Genomic DNA, 24,995 nt, shown 5'->3' on the forward strand with positions numbered 1-24,995 from the left:
GGGATTTTAATGCCAGCTTGCTCAGGGGTGTGCTGGTTGGGCCTTGTCTCTGGGCTTCTACCTTCTACTCTTGCCCCCTATAGCCAGAGGAAGCTTTTATTATTATTATTAACGGAAGTGAAATTCACATGACCCAGCAATCCCACTTCTAGGTATATACCCCGAAGAACTGAAAACAGGGACTCACAGAAACACGTGTACACCCACGTTCACAGCAGCGCTACTCACAACAGCTGAAAGCCAGAAACAGGCCATATGTCCATCAGTGAGTGAAAGGATGAACGGACTGTGGTACACCTACACAACGGGACATGACTCAACCTTCAAAAGGAGAGGAGTTCTCACCATTCTGACTGGCGTGAGGTGGTATCTCATTGTGGTTTCGATTTGCATTTCTCTAATGATCAGTGATGTTGAGCTACTTTTCACGTTTATTGGCCTCAGGTATTCAAAAGTCAAGAAACACCAGATGCTGGTGAGATTGTGGAGAAATACGAATGCTTTTACACTGTTGGTGGGAAGGTAAATTAGTTCAACCATGGTGGAAGACAGTGTGCCAATTCCTCAACGATTTGGAATCGGAAATACCATTTGATCGGCAATCCCATTACTGGGTATATACAAAAAGGAACATAAATCATTCTATTATAAAGATACATGTATGCGTATGTTCATTGCTGCACTACTCACACAGCAAAGACGTGGAATCAATCCAAACGCCCATCGATGACAGACTAGATAAAGAGGAAGCCATTATCCTCAGCAAACTAATGCAGGAACAGAAAACCAAATACCGCATGTTCTCACTTACAAGTGGGAGCTGAACAATGAGAACACATGGGCACGGGGAGGAGAACAACATTTCCTGGGGCCTGTTGGGGAAGGGCGGGGTGGAGGAGAGCATTAGGGAAAAGAACAAATGCACTAACGCATGCTGGGCTTAATACCGAGGTGGTGAGTTGATACGTGCAGCAAACCACCACGGCACATGTTTACCTATGTAACGAGTCTGCACATCCTGCACATGTACACTGGAACTTAAAAAAAAAAAATTAAAGATCAGGCACGGTGGCTCATGCCTGTAATCTCAGGACTTTGGGAGGCTGAGGCGGGTGGATCACCTGAGGTCAAGAGTTCAAGACCAGCCTGACCAACACAGCGAAACCCCGTCTCTATTAAAAGTACAAAAATAGCCAGGTGTGGTGGTGAATACCTGCAATCGCAGCTACTCGGGAGGCTGAGGTGGGAGAATTGCTTGAACCCAGGAAGCGGAAGTTGCAGTAAGCTGAGATAGTACCACTGCACTCCAGCCTGGATGACAGAGTGAGACCCTGTCTTAAAAAAAAAAAAAAAAAAAAGCAATTTGATAAGCAAGAGGGTAATAGTAAGAAGGCTAAAACAGGAACCAAGGAAGTTAGTCAGATGTTTGATTCCCCTATAGAAACTAAAGATAACATCTTAACATGCGTCCCTGAGTTGTTTTCCAGAACCCTGAACACCCACCAATGACCCCCACTGAGCAGCTCTGCTGTCACACAGACCTCAGATAAGGGGGAACTGAAGGCTGAACTCTGACCCCTATTTTTTTCTTCTAAATTTCTCCCTAAGGAGTCAGGAGGGAGTCGCACCCCAGAGCCAGCTAACATTTTTCTCTGCTGACCCCAAATTTTTAAACAAAGCTTCCCTTCCTTAACCAATTGCAAATCGGATAGTCTTGGAATCTACCTATGACCTGTAAGCCTCTGCTTCAAGGTATCCTGCTCTTTTAGGCCAAGACCAATGTGTGATCTCCATGTATGGATTTACAATCTTGCCAGCAGCTTCTCCCAAAATTTACCCCTGCCTTTAAAAACACTTACGTGCAGGGCATCGGGAGGTCAGGATGTAAGCGTTAGCTGTCTGGTCCTCCTTGTTTGGCACCTGGTAAATAAACTTTCTGCCACTGCAAGACCTCAGTGTGGATATCTGGTTTTATTGCACCAGGCGAGCAGACCCTGGTTCAAGTCTATTAAGTTGGTGCAAAAGTAATTGCGGTTTTTGCCATGGAAAGTAATGGCAAGAACTGCAATTTCTTTTGCACCGACATAATATAACGACAATGATCAGAGGGAGAAAGTTGCTTGTGTAGACAGGGAGGGCTTTGGGAGAAGGCGGACTCTATCTGGGTAGAATTTGGGGAATGCACCGTTTCCTACCATTTTACCAATAAAACTCACAGTCCTGTGCCATGCTCTGAGATGGGAAAAGGATGTTGTTTCATTCTAACATGTCTGGGAAATTTGCTCCAATCCCTTGTGGAGCATCATGATACATGTCAGAAGTTTAAGTCCCTGACAAGGCCTGCAGTAAAGGCATCTGTTGGAGTCCTAGCTTCTGAAATGTATTTGAATGTGAATCTGAGCTAGAGGAATTTTAGGAGAAGTTTCTTTTATGTCTAGCTCTAAGTCAAGAAGTCTGTTTTTCACCTCTTCGTGGTTTGTGGTGAGGCAGGAAAAAGGGGTATCAGAAAGATCAGCATTCACTGAGAATCTGCCACTCCCGACATGGGGCTCTGTATTTCATACAACTTATTTGTTCCTCACAACAATCCCAAGAGGTGTGTACAATTATGATCCCCATTTGCAGAGGAGGAAACTGAGATCAAAATGACTCTGTCATGTCCACATGACTAGAAAAGCCATTTTTACTTGGCTCTAAGCTAGAGCTCTTTGGGTCCAACCCACCTCATCTTACTACCTGGAAGCTTGACTGTGGTTCCCAAACCTCTGTCCCTACCCAGCCCCTCGATTTCTCCCCAGATCTTCTCCATGCTCCCCCGCCATCCCAGCCTCCTTTGGAAACCAAGGAGTTAACCTCTCCTTCCTGTTTGCCCAGACTCGAGTTCATTACGCTGACTAATTGATTCCACCACTGCTAATGGAAAATGTATCTGCAAGTAATAGATTAATTGGCCACTTGTGATCAGCTCTCAACCAGAGGATCCCTGGTGGGCATGCTAGACCCACTGAGTCAGTCCTTCTGGAGCCAGGAAAGGGAACCAGAGGCTAGACAGCCAGTTCCATCCCAAAGGAGGCAGATTCTGCAACCTTTCTAAGTCATTAAAATGCAAGTGCATTAACTTGAAAAGAATGGAAATCTTATCAGCATAATGAACCACAAAACATCAGAACACCAGCACACCAGCTTCTCTTACCCCCAAATGAGGGAAGAAGAGGTGCTTTCCTCAGACGGTTTAAAGTCATTCGTCATAAAATAACAGCTACCAGTTTGCTCACTGACTATGCGCAATCCACTGCATGGTTTCATTTCAACTTAGCAATAGCCCAGGCGGCAGGTGCTAGAATTATCTCATTTCACAGAAAAGAAACGGGGCTCAGAAAGATGCACCAACTTGCCCAAGGTAACACAGCAAGGAAGTAAAAACAAACAAACAAAAAAAGTGGCCTGCGGGGAAGCCTCAGGTCTGCAAACCCCAAAACCAGATCTTTTATCCTCTATCCCAAGGATCAACAAATGACAGCCTATGGGCCAAATCTCACCAACCACCTGCGTTTGTAAATAAAGTTTTATTGGAACACAGCTATGCCCATTCATTTACATATTGCCTTGGCACCCCAATAGCACAATGCACCACAAAACTTAAAGTATTTACTATTTGGCCTTTTGCAGGGCCAGAGTAAGTTTGCAGACCGCAAGTCAAGTTACCCTTCCCAGCTGGTGCTACTGGTACCTTAATGAATGAGGGCGGGATGACTACGGGAGAAAAGGCTGGTGTGAACCTGGAGATCCCACAGGAAACTCAGTCTCCAAGATGCACCAGCTGTTTCCCCAGATTATAAGGAAGGTTTCTTACAAGTCTGAGAGCACAAAGGAGAAAGGAAGAGAAATAGAGAAGAACAAGCCTGAGCCAGACTTGGAGATGAAGCTGGGTGAGAACCAGATCTGATGAGACAGGGAGTGAGGCAGGAAGGAAACCAGACCAGGGAGGCTGGTGGAAGCAAATCCGTATCTCAAGACCTACCTTCTTGCTTGCCTTAGGACTCTAGAAATATTTGCCTCCCTTCAGATACCCTCGGTTTCTCTGCTAGAAAATGGGGGTAAGAATGGTGCCATCTGGAGGATTCAGCAGGATAGAGCATAAAAAGTGCACAGCAGGCACACAGTAGGCACTCAATAGGTGCTTGACAGGTGAATGAAGGACTCAGCTAGAGATCTCCGAGGTCAAATTTTACCGAGTTCTTCCTTTGCAGCAACGGTAAGGAAGAAGCGCCCCCAACCCCCTCCTTCCTCGCTCTGTGGGCTGGTACAGGGAGTTTTACAAGGCTGAACGAGTCACCAGAGGCTGTAAAGACACGAGGGCTTTTTCCTTTAAGTCTCTCCTGAAAGTCACCTCGAAGCATTTCCGGGATCGATTGGCTCTCCTCCTCCTTGTAGGAGCCCTCCCCAGGGAACTGTTTGCCGAAAGGAATCGGCCAGTTTGCATTTAGTCACCTTTATCTGACCCAGGAGATAAATCTCTCTTAGTTTCATTTTTCTGCAGGGAGGATCCTGGGAGGCCCGCCCCGCACCACACAAATGCTGGAGACCTCCTTCATTCAGACACTGATTATTCCAAATGAGAGATGATTCGAAGGCCTGAGGAAGTTGGTTGTTCTCAGAAAAGGAACAGGGCATGTAGAGGCACAATGGCAAAGGTTCATTTGAGCTGCTTCGGAGCTTCTATGCCTCCTTCTGGGGACGCCCGTGCGTGGATCACAACCCGGGGAATGGGCCACTAGGGGCAGAGAAAAAGGACACCACTCTGCTGAGAGGAACTTCAAGTTGAACAGAGAAGGGAATCCTAGGCACAATATCCTAGAGGCCACGTGGTTTATGAAGCCCCGGTTTCAAATCCCAGCTCCTTTACACTCAGCCCAGCAGCAGCATCCTGGGTAAATGGATTAAATGTCTTCTTTTCTGCGTCTCATTTTCTTCCTTTGCAAAAAGGACATAACAATACTGACCTCATAGATACTGACCCCATAAAATTGTCTTGAGGGTTAAATGAGCTTCTACACTTAAAGAAAGGGCATAGCACATGGTGAACCTTCAATACAGGTTGCCACTCCCACTCTATTGTTGTTTGGCTGATGCAGAAAAGCAGAGGCTGTTATTCACACACTGACCCCATACGCCCTCCCACCAATGTGCAAGGTTGGTTTAACCCCACCACCACCCCCAGCTTCTGCATCTCCCAGAAAAAGTTGTCCTGCCAGTGGCAGCTTTACACAGAAGACACCACCGGCTTCCCCTGAAGAGGTGGATCTTGTGCCCAGAGATTCCGAACCTCTTCATTCATAAATTTCCTTCCAACATTCAAGGTCCCCTCCTCAGGTGTCTCCTTTCAGATGACTGGGATGGCTGAGGGTGCTTTAAAGTCAGTCTTTCTGAGAAGGGTTAAACTCTAGGTACTCTTTCCCATGGAGGACAACAAGTAAGTGGCAATGCTTACCCCCAGGAAGCCATCACAAACTGAGGTCGAGCTGACACTATCTCCTTGGCCAGGAGGGATGTTTTGGAGCAATCTGGAGTCCCAGTGCCTCTGACCTCCCACTGAGGCACAGCAATAAAGGGTCCAGCATAAGACAGACCACCTTTCCAATCCCAGATTGCCACTTTCTGCCCTGTCCAGTGGCTGAATCTCTGCAAGCCTCAATTTCATCATCAGTAGAATGGGAATAATAATTGTATCAGCCTCATGAGATTATCATACAGTTAACAATGAAACATATTAAAAAGCCCTTAGCTGTCTGTGCTCCGGCAGGGATAGGTATTAACAAAGAGAGCCTCCAACTGCAAGCTAAACACCGTGGCTTTTCATTCCATTTTGGCCACAAACCGATTAACAACTTTGGGCAAGTCCCTACCCCTCTCTGGGCCTCAGTTTACCCCTCGTACTCTCCAAGTTTCCCTCCCACCAGGAGCCCGCCATGCTGAGCTCATGTCTGTTACACTCGATCTCTCCAACCCGTTTGCTCTGTCTTCACCCAGCATCAGCACCGAGTTGGGGTAGTTTTGCTCCTGAATCTCCATATTTGCCAGGGAGACCTGCCTATTCATTATGTTTCTTTTCCAGGAGCAGAAAACCAAGGTTTGCCAAGAAAGGGTTCAACCCATGTCCTCTGCTTTTTTTGAATCATGCACACACACACACACATACACACACACACACCCCTTGGCAGAACAGCCATCTCCTGCTGCCTTCATCTTCCCGGGCCCCATCACTTGTTCATCCAGAAGTCCTTGTCAGAATGTCCCCCCAGGGATCAGCAGGTGGGAAATGTCATTTTGGATCCATTACCAGAGCTCCAAGGTGCTTACAGATGATCAACACCAATTTCAACTTCCATCCAGGGAGGAGGGAAGGTCGGGAGCAGCCCTCATCTCGGGCAAGGGGATCTGTGCCAGCCACCCCAAGCTGCCGGGTACCACCACCCCAGGGCAGGGAAGGAGGGCAGCTTGCAAGGGCCAGGGGATGTCAGCCACTCTGTGTCCTCAGATTTCCCTGCCACGGCTGATTTGAATAATTCAGCAATGCCGGGTCTCCTGGGCACTATTGTCTTCAGTGAAGGCAAATCAGTCGCCCGCTTGGCCTGTTAAGAGGGCCCCTGCCTGCTGCCTTTTTCTGTGAATCAGGATTAATGAGATGGTGAGGGAAAGCGCCGAGCCCTGGGCAGAGATGCCGGCAGCCGACTCTCCGGGAGCAGCGGGCCTCAGAAGTGGCTTCCGCCTTGATGTCCTCGGGCAGTCTTCTGGGGCAGCCATCAACGTGTCGATAACTAGCTATCACCCAGCCTGCCAGACCCCCGGCCTCCTACCCGGCTCCTATGACTTCAGGAAAAAGAAATAGCAAGAGGGAGAAGGCAGTGGGCATGCGGCCTTTGCCCCTCACCTCCGGCAACGCAGCAGGCTGGGGTGGTACACTTCACAGAGGGCTTCCTTTCCTGCAGGCTGCACCAAAGAGTGAGGTGCGAGGGTGATCCTCCTAGCCCTAGCCTGGGGCTGGTAGAGAGTTTGCTAGGCTCCAGCCTCCACTGCAAGGCAGTTACAGAGACAGCCAGGGCCCCGTGCCTGGTGTTTTGACAGCTGTCACTCACATAGGGTACAAGAGACATTGTCCTTGTGCCTCTCACTGGTGGTGCCTTCCTCTCCCTCCCTCTGCCTTGTAGTGGTCAAACAGGTGGGCTCAGGGTACTCCATTTGTATGCTGTGTGACCATGGGCAAGTCGCTTAACCTCTCTGGGCCTCAATGACCTAATCTACAAAATGAAGATAAATACACTAGTTGTTGCTCCACAGTTTGCTGAGAGGATTTCCAGGTATTTAAGCTTGTAAGCCCTTATTATGAGCTGATATCAAGCACACAATCATGTGTGGTCATATTGTGTTAGTATCATTGTCATTGCCAACTCTAAGACGGTGCTACTCGTTGGGCAGTCCACAGCCCGTGCCGGGTGGCAAGTCGTTTGTTACCTGTCCACAGTGAGGTACGCACAAAGAATACATACAGAGAAAGAAAAGTATTTAGAAAGTTTTGCAGCAATTTGGCAGACAGCAATTTTGTATTATTGAACCTAATAATAAAAAAAACAAGGGCTTAGATTTCGTATGTTTTATTTTTCATTTAATTTTTCTAGGAATTTGCTTTTTTACTGTATTTTTTTAAACGGTCATTCTGCAATAAATTGGAATTTGAAAAAAAATACCGGTGCCTCAGCACAGATCGCTTGAGCAGAGTGTTCTGGACAAACTCTAACGTGCACACAAATCCCCTGGGGATCTTGTTAAAACACGCTTACCGATTCAGTAAGCAGGGGTAGGACCTGAGACTCTGCATTTCTAATAAGGGCCCAGGGGAGGCTGAGGCTGCTGGTCCAGGGACCACACTAGTGAGGGGAGTGTGTGGAGCACCCTGGCTAATGCCTTTTCCCCACGCTACCTGGATGCCATTCACGCTAAGAAACCTCTCTGCTCTCAGATTACAAAAGCTACCTCCTGGTCTGCCCTTAGCTAAAGACTTCCCAAGGTCTCTAGGACACATAGATTACAAAGTTCAGACCCCACTACCAAATCAGAGGCATGTGTCAGGAGTTCCACGTGCTGCTAGCATCAGCAGCATCCAACAACTAGCATACAGGAAACAGGTACCATGTGCCAGGCAGTATACCCGAACTCTTCTAGAATCTTCAGCTGCAGCCCTTCTAGCCTCTGCAAGTCTTTGAGATAATGCATGCCAATCCTAAGCACAGTACCAGGCAGAGCCAGCACTCAATCACTACTGCTGTTATAGCTATTCATTTTTCTGTACCTTTACAATTTATCTTCACAACTCCTTAAAATAGAGGTGTAGCTGTTAGCTATTGCTGTGTAACAAACCAACCCCAAACCTAGCAACTTGAAACAATATCCATTTATCCATGATTGTCCATGAGTCCGTGGGTCAGCTGGATGTTCTGTCTTTCTGGGGATGTCTCAGCAGATATTGGCTGGCTCTCTCATACATCTGTGGTCATCTGGAAGGGAAGTGTGTTCTGGAATGGGGTCAGCTGGGACACTTCACATCTGTTGCATGTGGCCTGTCATCCTCCAACAGGCCAGCCTGAGCTCTCCCTATGGGGGATCACAGGGTCAGAGAGAACAGAGTGCACAAGGCCTCCTGAGACCTAGGCTCAAGACTGATGTATTGTCACTTCTGCCCCATTTTATGGCCAAAATAAGTCACGTGACCATCCCAGCATCAAGGGGTGGGGAAATGGACTCTGTCTCATCACAGGAAGAGCTATAAAGTCACATCGCAAAAGACACATACACAAAGAAAGGTGAAGACTAAGGGCTATTTTTTTACAGGCTTATCATTGTCTCCTCTTGCTAGACGAGGAAACCAAGTGTCAGACAGGTTCAGAGATTTGCCTGAGGTCTGACAGCAGCTGGGAAAGGACAGAGCCCAGCTCTGCCCGACTCTGGAAACTATATTCTTAACCTCTATCTCAGACTCTTCTCTGCATGCAAAAAAAAAAAAAAAAAAAAAAAAAAAAAAAAAAAAAAAAAAAACATTTTGGTAACTCAATTCACCAAAGAAAGAGGATTTTCAAATATTTTGACATCTCCAGTGGATGTTTTTGCCTGCTCTGGCTCCTGTGCCACCCCCTGCCCTCTAATCACAGACCTGTTTTCCATCACCTGCTCTCCCTTGCCTCCTGAGTCTTGCAGCTTCAGGCAATTTATCTTTCCCTCTTTTTTTTAATGGTCTCTTTAACACAAGGGTTTTCTAACAAGACAAATTGAAGGGCTTGGGCATCAAGCTGAGTTTGCACATGCTCACAGAAAGGGGTGCAAGGAGGAGCAAAAGGGAGCCTGGAGAAGAGATGGGCACAAGCTGAGTGGTCCCCCAAATTCTGAAACTGGAGAAGCATGTATCTTCAGGCTCCCTTTTTGCCCACTTGGGGAAAAGAACACTCTTGTTCCCAAAATCTAGTAGCTCTTGTCCTGCATTCCCCAGACTTCCAGAGTTCTGAAAATATATTTGGAAGCTCCTTGAAATGAGTCGTAATATTTCAGGTAGTCTAGAAACTCAGGCAATCTAGAAATATAACTTTACTCTTCTGTAACTGAGTATAATTTCTATTACAGCCTGTGTTCTTCCAGGTGGCAAAAATATTATCATAGTTCATTTAGGGACGCCTACCCACTTTCTCCAGGGCTGTGTCCAAATTCTGGGGGGATTGCAGTATGCCGACTTGAATGTTTATCAGTTGCATTGTTATCAGTTGCTACATAACAAATTACCCCAAACTTTAGCATCTTAAAGTGACAATGAACATTTATTATGTCACATGATTTTTGTGGGTGGGAAATTCACAAGCAGCTTACCTGGGTGGCCTGGTTCTGGGTTGCTCATGAGGTTGTGGTCAGATATAAGCCAGGGCTGCAATCTCACCTGATGGCTTGACCGGGGGTGGAGGCTCCAATTCCAAGGTGGTGCACTCACATGCCCAGCAAGTTCATGCTGGCTGTTGGCTCAGGGCCTCTCCACAGGGCTGCTCAGATGTCCCCCTCACATGGCTTCCCTGAGGACAAGGGATCCAAGAGGATGAGATAAAAGCTGCAAGTCCTTCATGACATAACCTTAGAAGTCATACATCACCTCCTCTGTACAACACTGATCACACAGGTGGTACTGATATAACGAAGAAGGAGGCCGGGCATGGTAGCTTGCTTGCACTTGTAATCCCACTGCTTTGGGGAGCTAACACAGGAGAATTACTTGAGTCCAGGAGTTCTAGACCAGCCTGGTCAACATAACAAGAACTCTATCTCTACAAAAAAATTAAAAATTAGCCAGATGTGGTGGCACACGCCTGTAGTCCCAGCTACTGGGGAGGCTGAAGCAGGAAGATCACTTGAGCACAGGAGTTCAAGGCTGCAGTGAGCCGTTATCATGCTACTGCACTCCAGCCTAGGCAGCAGAGCAAGATCCTATCTTTGGAAAATAAATAAATAAAATAATAAAGGAGATTGAATGAGGGTATGAATCCCAGGGAGGTGGGACTCATTGCAGCTTATCTGGGAGGCTGGCCTCCCATAGGGTGTCAGGAATGGGGTTCATCTGGTTCTTGATGGTGTATTTAACCCACTGGCTTCTGCTGAGATGTTCTTGCTCATGTCTGACCTTGGGTACGTTGTAAACACCCTCCTTCACTCCTCACTTTAAGCCCTTTATGCTCTCTCAAAGGATGCATCGGTGTCTGTTCTGCAACTCAGTCTTTTCTGTTCTTGGAAACAGGGAGGCTTCACTTTTGCATCCTTCCATATCTTTTGTTATCCGCCCAGACCTTGGCTGGCTTTTCAAATTCGAAAGCCAAGAATCTGGCTTGGTCCCTATCTGCTTTGTGCTGTGTCACTCTTTCCCTGAGGCAATAAATGCCGCATGGTCTGGCGGCTGCTGCCTGAAGGAGGACACTGGTCACAGGACATAAATTAATGCATGGAATTTAAAAAACACACACATACAACAAGACCTTATTTAACATTCCAGAATATTTTTCTGCCATGCTGCAAAAACAGTTGGTGAATATAAGTTGTCTTCATCATCTCTGTTCATTTCCACTGTGACTCTATAAGATGTATCTAAAACATCCCCATTTTACAGATGAAGAAACAATTAGAGAGGTTGGGTGACTTGCTAAACCCATATTCTAGGTGGGTGGTTTACATGTAACTCAATTCCAGGTTCTCTGATCCAAGTCAGCACTCTTGCCCCAACTGCGCTATTTCTTCTCTGCCTTATTTTCCCCTCTGAAATCTGCTTAAGATTTTTTCCTAACCACTGAAAAGGTATCGTCTTGGGTAACTTAAGAGGATTTATAAGCTAAACAAAAGATCCTTGAATGGTGCAGTTTTATGTGTAGGGCACACGTGGGAGAGAACCTGAAGGGACACCAGATCAATTCAACACCCCCAAAATTATATACCAGGTCGTCTCCTGCTTCACCCACAAGTAAGGTTGACCTTTTGAGTGGGAAGGATTCAAGACAGAGGGCAAGAGAAACAGATGGACTTACAGACAGAGCAGCAGGAGAAAAACAAAATCAGAGTGATCCTTTCCATCCTCTTGCAGCAAAGAACCTCTCCAAGGAGTGTCAGCGTCTGAATTTGATACCAACTCTGGAAGGTTATTAAGTTTGAACTCCTAATAAAGAACAGATGGGAAATGGAAGAAAATCAAAGATCAAATATGCTTTCCACATTTTTTGCCTAAATGAAAGGAAAAAATTGTCAGGAACCATTGATCGCCTTTTGTGAGTGTCACATCCCCATTGTGGGATTCCCGAGGCAGCAGGTGTGTTTCCTCGCATGGATCCAGCGCTGGCTGCGATGAGCAGAAAAGGCAATGGTTTCCAGGCTGTAGCTGAAGGATGGAGGGAGTTACCCCACAGCTCCCCCGGAGTCTGAGGATCCATCATCTGAACAGTGAGGGGCACAGGTTATGGAGAAACAGAACCACGGCTTCTAATTCTAGATCTACCATTATATGTGTGACTTTAGGCAAGTCATTCAACTTATCCAGGCCTCAGTTTCCTCATCTGTAAGGGTCTTTGAAATGATTTAAATAAATTGCTGCAGAATAATTGTCTTGTGGTACCTATTTCAAAAGAAGTGGTAATTGCAACAGGGAGAAAATTATGTGTTCACTAAATGCTGTTTTATATTCATCCTTCCTGGATGCACAGAAAACTACCTTTCCCTATCCTCTTCCAGCTAAGGGGTCATATGACTGGCTTTGTGAATGGAAGTGATGAGCATCACTTCAGACCAAGGAAGTGTACAGTCCCCATGAGATTTTCCAATCTCTCTCTTCCCCTGACACAGCAAATGAGGCATCCTCAAATTGCAGTGCAGAAGCACACAATTTAAAAAGCCTGGATCACTGAGTCACCACATGGATCATAGCTGCCTAGGCCCACAGTGGACTTTACAGGGGTGAAAACTAAACTTTGTTTATGAGATTTAGGGTTGTTTGTTACAGCGACCCAGCTAATGCTGACTAATTTAGAAGTCATTATTATTGTTGTTGTTATTGTTGTGTTGTGTCTAGAAGGCAGTCATTTAAATTCAAATAGGTTCCTTAGGATTGCTAAGTAACTGACCTAGATGAAATATCCAAGTGGCTATTTAGATCCCTGGTAGGGAGCAGAGTGTGACACAGCAGGAAGATTTGGTAGGGAAGGGAGATAGAAAGGGAGAACCATAGGATTTGCCAAACCCAGTGGGAGGAATTTCAGCATCCCTTTTTGCCGTATCAAATATATGATGTTTCCTTCATTTTCATTCATTGCCCCTCATGTCCCACTACATCCTCCATGCACCCATTTTTAATCACCTGGCACCCTCTCACTCTCCTGGTCACATACTGGCCCCTAATGCCTGATACCAGGTGTGGTTGCTCGGCTTTTGGTTTTGACCGTGGACACAGCCAATATATGAGACTTTTTTAGTCAGCAGCACCCCCATTATCCCCCTTGCCCCTGATGTCCCGCCCTGGTATGAACCATTGTCTCACAAGAGGAGCTTAGACACATTAATCAAACATTAATCCAAAAAAAAGAATAAAGATTATTTCTTGAAATAATTGAGCCAGAGAGTCCATGTCCCTGGATCATCATATCTCAGAATCAAAGAAATGCAAAATCAAAGAGCTATAGAAGTTGAGGATATAGTGCTAAAGAATCAAAGAATACTAAAAACCATAGAATCATTAAAAAAAAAAAAAAAACCCACAGGACTGTAGATCCCAGCTGAGCCTAAGAGTGGAAATTTGGCATGTTGGGCCTGCTCTACCCTTGGGCATCTATTTGCACGAGGGCTGCAGGCTGGAAGAGAAGCAAGATTTGTGCTTGGGATCCTAAACGATGGAGAAGACAAGGCAAGATGGTCTGTGCCTCCCTTTGGTTCATATAAACCGACTGGAGAATCCATGTCATCCTTTTATGAAGCTACACTTGTCCCTTGACAAAGATTCTCTCCTTAACCGAGCTTTAGTCAGGCTCCTCTGAACCCTCTTCTTGGCTAAGCCTTGACCTTGGCACCTGCCTTTGCTGAGCCTACATGGCCCAGTTGTAGTAAGAATCCTGCTAAGTTGGTTTAGGGAGAACCATCCCCCACCCCGATGTCTGGTCATCCTTCGTATCTGGTCAAATCCCTCATCTTTCCACTGTCCCCCAAGGGATATCTGTTCACCTTGGCCTGCCTTCAGCAAGAATTCCTCCTACATTTGATCTCCCCTCTTAGTAATTTTCCATCCACTTACCCATTCCCTAACCTGCCACCCTTTATTATCATAAATCTTCAGTTGTTGCATTTGAAGTTGAACTTGATCTCTCTCCCCTATTGCAATCATCATGATACCCAACAAGATAGTCCTAAATAAAGTCTTCCTGTTTTCACATTTGTCAGAATAATTTTTTCTTTAACACTCTTCAGCCAGTGTGCTGTGATCCAATGAGAGTCAAACTTTGTGTGTGTGAAATTTTTTTCAAATAAAATCCAATAAATAAAAAGGTTGAGCTGATCACGTTGAAAGTAGGAAGTGAAGGTGAAATTCCGTGCACCTCATTGTTGACCCCTTGCAGTTCCTTACATTCCTTGGGGACCCCAAGCACAGTTAGAAAACCTCTAGGGAGGTGGGGTGCACAGGGAGCTGGACTGTTGGCATCTCAGTGCCATTGCTGCTTCCTGCCACATACTCCCCTGTATCATGAGCCTAGAAGCCTGGAAACTATACTTACCCAACTGCCTTGTCAGTAGAGTTCCAGTTCAGCTTCCCCCAGTGTGAAGTACTCATGTGAGATAGGGAAGACAGGCGAGAAGAAGAAAGCATTATTATTCTACTAGCAGTGGGACTTTCGCAGAAAGCAGACATATGGTGTCTTCCAGCATCTTCTGGACACTTTATCTTAAGTAACCCACATTGGTACTGTAGGCAGCTGAGGACCTCAGTAGTAGTGCTCTGCAAGAATCCCTGCACACCCTGCTATCTTAAATGCTGCAGCATTGCATTCCCTGTATTAAATATCTTCCTGATTGAAATACCTAGAGGGGTTTCTGTTTTCCTTATGCATCCTGATGAATACAGACAGTCAGAACACATGGTTTCTAATTTCATCTAGAGGTTAAGGGTGGGTTGGGCTAGTAATGGGTACCCACTGATAAAAGCAACAATAAGAGCAACTCTTACTTTTTTTCTGTATGTGCAAGGCCCTATGATGTGAGGCAATTTACCCAACCTGTCTCATTTATGAGATGACCCTTCTTTTGTTTGTTTTTGAGACGGAGTTGCCCAGACTGGAGTGCAGTTGCATGATCTCAGCTCACTGCAGCCTCCGTCTCCTGGGTTCAAGTGATTCTCCTGCCTCAGCCTCCCGAGTAGCTGGGATAATAGACATCTGCCACCATGCCCAGCTAATTGTATTTTTAGTAGAGATGGGGTTTTACCATGTTGGCCTGACTGGTCATGAACTCCTGACCTCAGGTGATCCATCCACCTTGCCCTCCGAAAGTGCTGGGATTACAAGCGTGAGCCACTGCGCCCAGCCAAGACAACACTTTAAGAAAGACATTAGAAGGGAATTTCACACCTCTCCCCGACTCTTCTGCCCTTTCTAGTAACCATTTTTTCCAGCTCTCAACCAGAGAAAAATAAACTGAGATCCTTATTTGGTCAGTGTAAAATATATATTGTGCCACATTTCAGTTATGCACAGGGTTACTATGCCACGAAATAGGCACCCACTTGCCTGATTCTCTCTAAGCAGAATTTTATCCCTGGGGAATCTCTGGCCATCCCCAGTGGTCTTTATTTGCTTGATATACCTGGTAGGGTACATGCATTTAGGACCCCTCACAGGATCTGGCCATCTTTCTCTCCCGACAGGCAATCCTGAGCACACAGGTTCAAAGATCTATATTTACACTGGGAAATCAGAAGTCTTGAACCTGGAGCTGAAGAATAAAGAACACTTTCTTTCTCATTTGATTGTTATTTGTCTTGCATCGAAACTTTGTCAGCCCCAAACCCTGCAGGGATGGGGAGATAAATGGTAGATCAGAATTAGGCATTCCAGAATCTCCTTCCCACTGCTAACAAAACTTACTCCCAGCTGCTACTGGAAATTCCCGTTGCTGACAACAATTAGCCCCAGTTGCTACTGGAAAGCACTGATACCCAGAGAAGTAAAGCAACTAGCCTAGTGTCACACAGCTAATAAGTGGTAATAGCCCAGATTTAGTCCTGCCAATCCCATTTCTGAGTCTGTTCACTTCATTACTGCACAACCTTTTTTTTTTTTTTTTGTATGAGAGATAGTGGTTTGGAGGCCATGAGGAAATTGTGTAACCCTTGTGGGTTGAAATTTTCCTTTCTGTCAAGTAAGAGAGCCATTTTCAAGGTTGCTCTGTTTAACAACACCCTGAAATCTCAAGACAATGAATTCCTTGATACGAATGTCAACACCCCCGTCTGCTCCCTGCACAGCCTGGCAGATGGTAGGAGCTTATGACTGTTTCACTTACGACCAGACTATCTCCCTTACCCTCAGTGGGCATGAGTCTGCCTTTGTTGCTAATTCTATACTTGGCTCGTAAAAGCATCAAAGGCAGGGAGGAAGGACAAGAGGGGAAAAGCGAGGATTATTCCCACTTTATTTTTAGTTTAAATAAGAGATAAAGAGGGAAAGACTGAGATAAGGGGGTCATCCTTCCCTCACCCTTTTTAAAGAAACCTTAATTTCTGCAGAGACAAGTCCTTTGACTTTCCACCTGTGACTTCCCATTTCTGATCTGTAAAATGGGTACATAGCACCTCCCCTCCTTACTTTGCTAAAGACATTCAACCACGACCTTCAAATGTGATCTTGCCACTTCCACACCGTGGAACCTTGGAAGGGCAAGGCATTCTGCTTCTCAGGCTTCACTCTCCTCTCCTGTAACATGGACCTCATGATCATGCTCATGCTTACCCCTCCCTGCCATTAAGAACATGAAAGGACACATAACGGAAAAAAGTCTCTGCAGCCCTCAAGAGGCTGAGCTGATGTGAACAATGCTAAGAGCAAGATTCTGAATGCTCTTCCCCTGAGGACTCAAGATAACCTCCAAAGCACCCCTAAGCTCAGTCCCTCATTTTATCCTCCTAACAACCCCCTGAGGCAGTCATCATCCCATGCACTTGGCAAGTAAGGAAACCAATGCCTGCAACTCAAACGGGGCTCCAGCCTCAGCACCATCACCCTTTCTCTAGGCAACCCACCCTGCTCTGAGCCTCGGTCTTCCTCACCTCTGCAATGGGGCCAACATCCCTCCTCTGCAGAATTGTTGCAACGTGGTTTCCGGCACATCCTAGGTGCTCACATGCTCTTGCTCTCCCCGGGAGGCTCAGGCCTTGCCTAAGAATACCCCGCACTTGAGCATGGGGCACCTGGGTCTTGAACTCAGATCTCCCAAGACCCAGTTCCACCCCCTCTGACTGCAGAAAGCACGGCCCCCACATTCTCGCTGGGTGTCCCTGGGAAATACTTCCATTGTAATTCCTTGGGCTTGAAGCAAAAATTAAAGTTGCTGACAGCCTGCTCACCACCGTGCTGATTTGTAATATTGATGAATCAGGAGCCGGTCCTGGCTCTGGCTGTGGGTACAAGTGCCCAGAATATTCATGAGCCATACTGCCATTCCCTGATGGCATCACTTCCCCTCTACGGTGCCATCATTCCACCACACGTCACTTGTTCCAACATGATCTTCCGATGCCGCCCACACATCCCAGCCTGGGCAGACACCCGCTCCTGCCGAGAACTAAATTCCAGGCCACAGTGAGGACAACTGCGCTGTCATCAGGGCATGGGAGCATCATGGGACAATTAAAGGCCCTGAGCTCCCACCAACACCGACCAGGAGGTCGTCTTCGTTCTCCAACTTGGAGCTCTGGTCTAAGAAAGCAGCTTCTCATTCAAGCCCATGGAACAAAGCAACAGCTTGGTAACCCCCTTGCCCACCCTCCAAGGCCTGACCTGGACATTTTGGGAATCAGGGACATATTTCTCAACAAATATCCTTATCCCAGTGGGAGGCAGCCTGCCTGTCCTTGCACCCTGCGAAAGCTTGTCTGTGAGATGACGTGAGCTGCCGTGTGCTTTTCTGGTTAAACATTTATACTACAGCTTTTGGAGATAAATGATACATACATATGTCTGCATGATTACAATTAAATATTAAGAAGATACACAGGCGGGAACTTGGTCGGCCTGAAGGAAATGAAACCCAGGGGCACAAATGTCAGATCTGAGAGGTGCTGAAGGGGGGATAATTAAGAGCATCAAGGTTGACCCAAGGCCAGTCGGGTCCGAGGCCACCCCGGCGGAAAGTAACCACCTACCTCCCATCAGTCCTCTAATGAAGCTGAATAGATGCATTGGTGGCTTTTCTCTTCTTGCCTTCTTTCCATCTCTTTCCCCTTCTTCCCTCTTTCTTTGCTCTCCAAGGCAAAAGCCAGCTTGGGCAGCCTTCCCTACTCGTCTCTGCCGCACCACTCCAAATCTGACTGCATTTTTAAATTGTATTTGATTAGGTTTTACGAGCTGACTTGCTCGACGTGGCACAAGTCGCAGGATATGTCAGAGGGCTGGCAGAGACTTGAATTGAAATGATTCTAATTACGTGTGATAATTTTTGCATTCTAACATAAAACAATGTTACCAACAAAAATCCCATTACAATGGTTAAAAGACAAATCATTTAGCAAGTCCCTTTCTTTATTACTTTATTAGACAATTTACAAGGCAACATTTTGAACATTGGGACCGGGCGATGGCCCAAGGCTATCCAACTGTAAGTTGCACTAAGAAAAGGGAGTTCATCTCTTGTCATTAGTCAGAGAGTCAAATGCAATCACGGGGACTCCAATTGGCTTGTCAAATTAGCCACCGTTTCAAACCATTAGCATGGCAGAGCATTGCAAAATGCAGGGAGCTCCGAAAAGAAGCATTTAACTGCGACCCAAGATGTTTTAGAATGCCTCCTCCAAGCAGCATCCAAATATCCCAGATTCCCTCCCTGAAGTTCCCCTCCACCCACCCACCCCCGGCAAATATCATCCTGCCCCATTCCTAGCAGCTTGGTCATGTGACCTGTTCCAGCCAGTGAAATTCGAGCAGGGGTGATTTGTGTCACCTCTGGGTAGAATCTGCAAGAAATAGTGTATGCTTCTCTGAATCAATCTATTTTTTCTCTGCCTTCGGACTAGCAATGTTCTAGACTAGCAACGTCCACTGACCTGATTTATGGGTAAAAAGTATTTTAAGCAAAGCATCAGCCAACATGTAATGATGAAAGTGTGAGTGATAAACATGTAACTTGAATGAAAAATAAACCTTTGCTTTTCATAGGGTGACTAACCTTCCTGGTTTTGAAAGTCTGAGGGGGTTCCTGAGATGCATGACTTTCAGTTCTGAAGCTATGACAGTCCCAAGTAAATTGCTTTGGGGATTTCCTGGAATGCAGGATTCTAGTGCTAAGACTAAGAAAGTCCTGGGCAAACCGAAACAAGTTTTGGTCGCCCTATTGTGTCCGGAATTGGTTCCTTCCGGTGGGTTCTCAGTCTCGCTGACTTCCAAGAATGAAGCCTCAGACCCGCGGTGAGCGTTACAGTTCAAAAACGCGGTGCGTCCGGAGTTGTTCGTTCCTCCTGGTGGGCTCCTGGGCTCGCTGGCGCCAGGAGTGAAGCTGCAGACCTTCCCGGTGGTGTTACAGCTCATAATGGTAGGGAGAACCCAAAGAGGGAGCAGCAGCAAGATTTACTACTAAGAGCGAAAGAATAAAGCTTCCACAGCTTCGGAGGGGACTCCAGCAGGTTGCCGCTGCTGGCTCGTGCAACCTGCTTTTATTTCTTTATTTGGCCCCACCCACATCCTGCTGATTGGTCCATTTTACAGAGTGCTGATTGGTCCGTTTTGACAGAGCACTGATTGGTGCGTTTACAAACCTTTAGCTAGACACAGAGCGCTGATTGGTGCATTCACAATCCTTTAGCTAGACAGAAATGTTCTCCAAGTCCCCTACCTGATTAGCTAGACACCAAGCGGTGATTGGTGCATTTACAAATCCTTAGCTAGACACAGAGCACTGACTGGTGCATTTACAATCCTTTAGCTGGACGCAAAAGTTCTCCAAGTCCCCACCTGACCCAGAAGCCCAGCCAGCTTCACCTCTCACTATCTTTGGAAGCCACAGACCACAGACAATTTTGGAGATGTTTGTTACCTCAGCATAACCTGGACTAAGCTGACTGATACACACTCACTTTACAAACAAGGGAACCAAAGTTCAGAGAGTCAACAGACCTGGTAAACATAGAGTGGCATGAAGGCAGAATGGAGATTTTGCAATCAAATGAGTGGAGGTTTGGGGAGGTCAAAGAGGGAGGAGCACTTAAAGCCTGGAGTTCAAGACCAGCCTGAGCAACATAGTGAGATCCTGTCTCTACAAAAACAAAATTTAGAATTAGCCAGGCATGGTGGTGCATGCCTGTAGTCTCAGTTGCTTGAGATGTTGAGGTGGGAGAATCACTTGAGCCCAGGAGTTTGAGATTGCAGTGAGCTTTGATCACACCACCACATTATTCCAGACTGGGCAACAGAGTGAGACCCTATCTCTTAAAAAAGTCAAGGTTTGTTTCCTGGCTCTGCTGATTACTGGCTGTACTACCTTGGGCAAGTGTCACAGACTGGTTCCTGGGAAGCAGATGCTGGGGCAGAGTCTAGCGAGCAGGATGTTTAGTAGGAAATGTTCTTAGATCAACACCTTTGGTGAAGAGAAAAAAGAAGTGGAGTTGGGCACAGGGAGAAGTTGAGCCATGATGAAGGTTCAACAAAGGTCTCAGCCAATCCTATGGGGGGCTCTGGAACTGGATGGCCCTTTGGAGCTGTCTCAAGTTGGGATAAGGGGGTCAGGCCTTTATCCTCTTGCATCTATCAGTCACAGGAGAGGGCTGACCCCAGAAGGGAGTGAGCTTGGGTGATGCAGTTTTCCTGAGCTGGGGCAGCCACAAAGAGGGCAATTCTCTCAGCAGTTATAAATAAATCCTTCCAGCCAGGCACAGTGGCTCACACTGCAGCCCTAGCTACTTGGGAGGCTGAAGCAGGAAGACCACTTGAAGCCAGGGGTTCAAGGCTGCAATGAGCTATGATTGCACCACTGCCCTTCAGTCTGGGTGACAGAACAAGACCCTGTCTCTATAAAGAAAGAGAGAGAGAAATCCTTCCTTCCATTAGATGAATCCAGGCTGTGCATCACAGCCTTTAATACAGTGAGTTACTCAAACACTGTGAACCTCAATCCTCATCTGCAAAATGGGACCAACAGTTCATATAGATTGCTAATACTGTGTGGATAATTTGTTAGATACTTACCCTATGCCAGGCCCCAAGAGTTTTATATGCACTTTAACACATGGGGATGAAGGAACTAGAACATGTGAGATTCTTAGAACAGTGTCTGGTACACCGTGATATATTGTAATAATTATTAATATTAAAGGTATCCCACTTGTACAACTGCAGCCATCTCCTCACTGGCTTCTGCCTCTGCTCCCAGTTCTTCCCCTCATGGTAGCCAGAGGGATCTCTCAAAAAAGGCAAATGTTACTAGGTCACTCTTCTGCTCTAAACTCTTCCATAGCTACCTATTACCTTCTAGATAAAGCCCAGGATCCTTCCCATGACATTAAGGCTTTGCTAATCTCTCCCTGTCTACTCTCCCTACTTTCAGCCTCATGACCAGGGACATTTAATGACTTTCCATTTAACAGCTTTTTCCAGCCATCCGCTCCTCTCTCTGGCGTGGGGAATTCCATCTTGTCTTTCAAGACTCAGCTGAGGCATCATCTCTTTCAGGAAGCCATGCCCGACCCCCAGGCAGGTCAGACACTTCCCTGAGACCCCCACAGCCTTCCTGGCTTGCTCCAAACATGCTACTTGGATTCTTTTTTATTGACACATAATAATAGTACATATTTCTGGGGCACAAGTGATAGTCTGATATACACCTACAATGTGTAATGATCAAATCAGGGTAATGGGGATATCGGGATATCCATCGCCTCCACCATTTACCATTTCTTGTTGAGAACATTAGTGTTGGGAGCATTTCAAACCTTCTCTTCTAGCTATTTTGAAATATACAATAAGTTATTAAGTCTAGTCCCCCTACTGTGCTATCGAACACTAGAACTTATTTTTTCTATTTAACTGCATGTTTGGACTCATTAACCAAGCCCTCTTCACTCTGCTACCTGGATTCTGATGATCCATTTGTGAACTCATCTTTCCCACTGCACACTGAACTTTACGAGGCTGAGGCAGCAAGAGCACTTTTGGATTCCAAGAGAGATTGTCTTTTTTAAAGTTCCCAACTCCCCTGTTTCATCTCGGGGTCCGACAAACAGTCAGTGGTCAGTAAACACTCAGCAGATGAATGACTATTCCACCCAGCCCTTCACAGGATAAACATGGGAACTAGGAATCGCTTCTCCACTTCTCAGTAGAACCTACCTAGAAATTCAATGTGAAACCCCTGAAAATTGGCTGCAAATTTACTAACCCCTAGAGATGCAGATGAATGAAACCGGGCAAACGGCTTCTATTGTCATCGGCAATGGCTGTTGTGTTTTGAACAAGCGTGTCTGTAACTGCAGACTGGGCCATGCCGCTCTAAGGACTCGGAAGCAAGTAGAACTACCACCTTCTGGTGTCGCTCTTGGCCCTGGCTGGCCACGTGGTCCTGCTAAGAGTCACTCCCCATTCAGAACCTGATTCTTCCCCCTGTAACATGACGGAGGGAGACAAGCTGAGCTCTAAACACACGGACTTCCCTCTCCAAACAAAACAAACAAACACTGTTTGCACAACTCTTTAGCTCATCAATCTGTGGCTCCTGTTGACTGCTGGGAATGTCTCTGCGGTTCAGTTGCTAGCTCCTCTCCTGGCATCAAGGCTGTCACCATCATGCCACCTTCCTTTCTAGGAACATCCCAGGGTGCCCCCTGCAAGCCAGAGACATAACAAAGGAGCACCCCGTGTGCCTCCTGCAAGCCGGAGACATAGCTCACGTGCCACCACCCCCAGTCCACACCCCGCGCTGTGGTCCTCTCCCCTGGCAGTGATTCCTCTCCTTCAATGCGCTCAGGGCACCATGAGGGCAGGAACGTCACCTCAGCATCCCGGAATGCCTAGGGCCTGGCACGATGCCAGGCATACAACTGACACCCAAAAACCACTGTATCATGTTTATTTCATTATAGGCCTATCACGGGTTAGGTCGTGTCCCCCAAAACGATGTTAAAGTCCTAATCCCCAGCAACTGTGAACAGGGATCTTGTTTGGAGATAGTCTTTGCAGATGATGGAGTTCAGAGGAGGTCATTAGTCAGGGTAGGCCCTTGTCCAAAATGACTGTGCCCTTATTCAAAAGGAGATTTGGACACAGATCAACATAGAGGGAAGACAATGTGAAAACGTGGGGAGAAAGCTGGGAATAAGGCCGTCCACAAACCCACGAATCCCTGAGGCTGCCCGAGGTGCCAACACCTGGGCTTCAGACTTCAAGCTCCAGAACAGAGAGAGAACACATTTCCGTGTATAAGCCGCCCAGTCCGTGGGTCTTTGTTTCGGCAGACAAGGCCTCTCTGCCCTGAGTAAGTCAAGGGCAGGACTGTGTCTGACTACCGGCTGTGTCAGCCCAGCACTGTGATAAGAACAAGAGCCCCACCCCCAGCTGTGGACTCTCCAGGGGACAGAATCCCCTCTTCCAATGGCCCAATCTCCAATATTCATTTAAGCAACACTAATATGTCAGACTGCAACCAATGCCACGCAAAGATAAGCCTTGTCTGCGTGCGCATGTGTGTGTGTGTGCATGTGCGTGTGTGTCTGTCTATCTCCCATACTGGTCTATGAGCCCCTCAGGGCCATCTCTTATTCATTTCTGTGCCCTCCAGCACCCAGTACAGAGCCTGGCACACAGCAGAATTTGTCTGTTAAATTATTTAATTGGCAAATATTAATAACAAGCTCTTCGCTGATGTTAGGCTCTGAAAGGGTGGATACCCTTGGAAGACGGTAAGGGAGACACAGGACAGAGGGAGCAGGAAATCAGGGTGAAGAAATGCCACCACCTAAGCCACACAGATGCAGACACCCAGCTGCTGTCTGCAGCCCACTCTTGACTTTCTAGAGCAATGACACATGGATGCAGAGGGGCCCAGCTTTGATTCAAATGCCAGCTGCTGAGAGTCCTGAGCCAAGATATCCAACATCTCTGAGCCTCAGGTTCTTCACCTGTAAGACGGTTACATAATGCTAGGAGCTGCACTGAGGATCGCAGAGGCCATTATGGAGTCCCTCACCCACATTTTTTCCTCCAGAATGGTCACTATTAAGCACAGGTCTGGCATACAGCAGGTGCTCAATAATAGCAAGTCTTTTTAAATTTGTCTTGCCCTCCTAAGAACACTGGGAGAGAGACCGTCTTGTTTCATTTTACACAGACAAACCCAGGTTTGTCTCCATCTGAGTTCTGATCAGCACAAGCTTTCAAAGTGCACACTCAATGAGGACAGACTCTTCCCGGACTCCCAGGGTCCCTCCAGCCCAGACTCAACAATGCAGAGGACTCTCGAGGTTCAAGGCTGCCTGCATGAAGTTCCCCGGCATCCTGCAACTGAACCCCCAGACACCCTGAGTAAGAGCAACCGACGTGGCATGAGGGTGATGCTAGGGCCTCAGCATCAATGGAGCTGCCCAGCCAGGCTGCAACCCCCCACACAGTGTCACGTACACCGGTCACCAGCGTTCGCCGGGAGCAGACAGCCGCTAACACGGAGAAGCCTCATTATTCACTGTGGCTTAGTCACTGGCGCCGGTTTCTTTCTGAAGTCAGGGGAATTTCTGTTTACCCGAGGTCTCTCTCTAACATGCAGCATTTTGCACGGCAATCCCCCTGGTGTGGGGTAAAACGCAGGAGCTGGACCAGGCTCTGCTGTGCAGGTGACATCAACCCACTCAGTCATCATGGAGTGGAGGAAGGAACATTGGACCTGGGTTGAGGGCCTGGATCTACATGGACTCACTGTGTGTCCTTGGACAAGATAGTCCCCTGTCTGGGCCTCAGTGTTCCCATCTGTAAAATGGGGTGGGATGTACTTTAGAATTTCTTTTTTTTTTTTTTTTTTTTTTTTGAGATGGAGTCTTGCTCTGTGTCCCAGGCTAGAGTGCAGTGGCACGATCTCGGCTCACTGCAACCTCCACCTCCCAGGTTCAAGAGATTCTCCTGCCTCAGGCTCCAGAGTAGCTGGACTACAGGCACATGCCACCATGCTCGGCTAATTTTGTGTTTTTAATAGAGCTAGGGTTT

Source organism: Macaca thibetana, chromosome 10 (assembly GCF_024542745.1).
Source record: "Macaca thibetana thibetana isolate TM-01 chromosome 10, ASM2454274v1, whole genome shotgun sequence".
NCBI classification, from domain to species: domain Eukaryota; kingdom Metazoa; phylum Chordata; class Mammalia; order Primates; family Cercopithecidae; genus Macaca; species Macaca thibetana.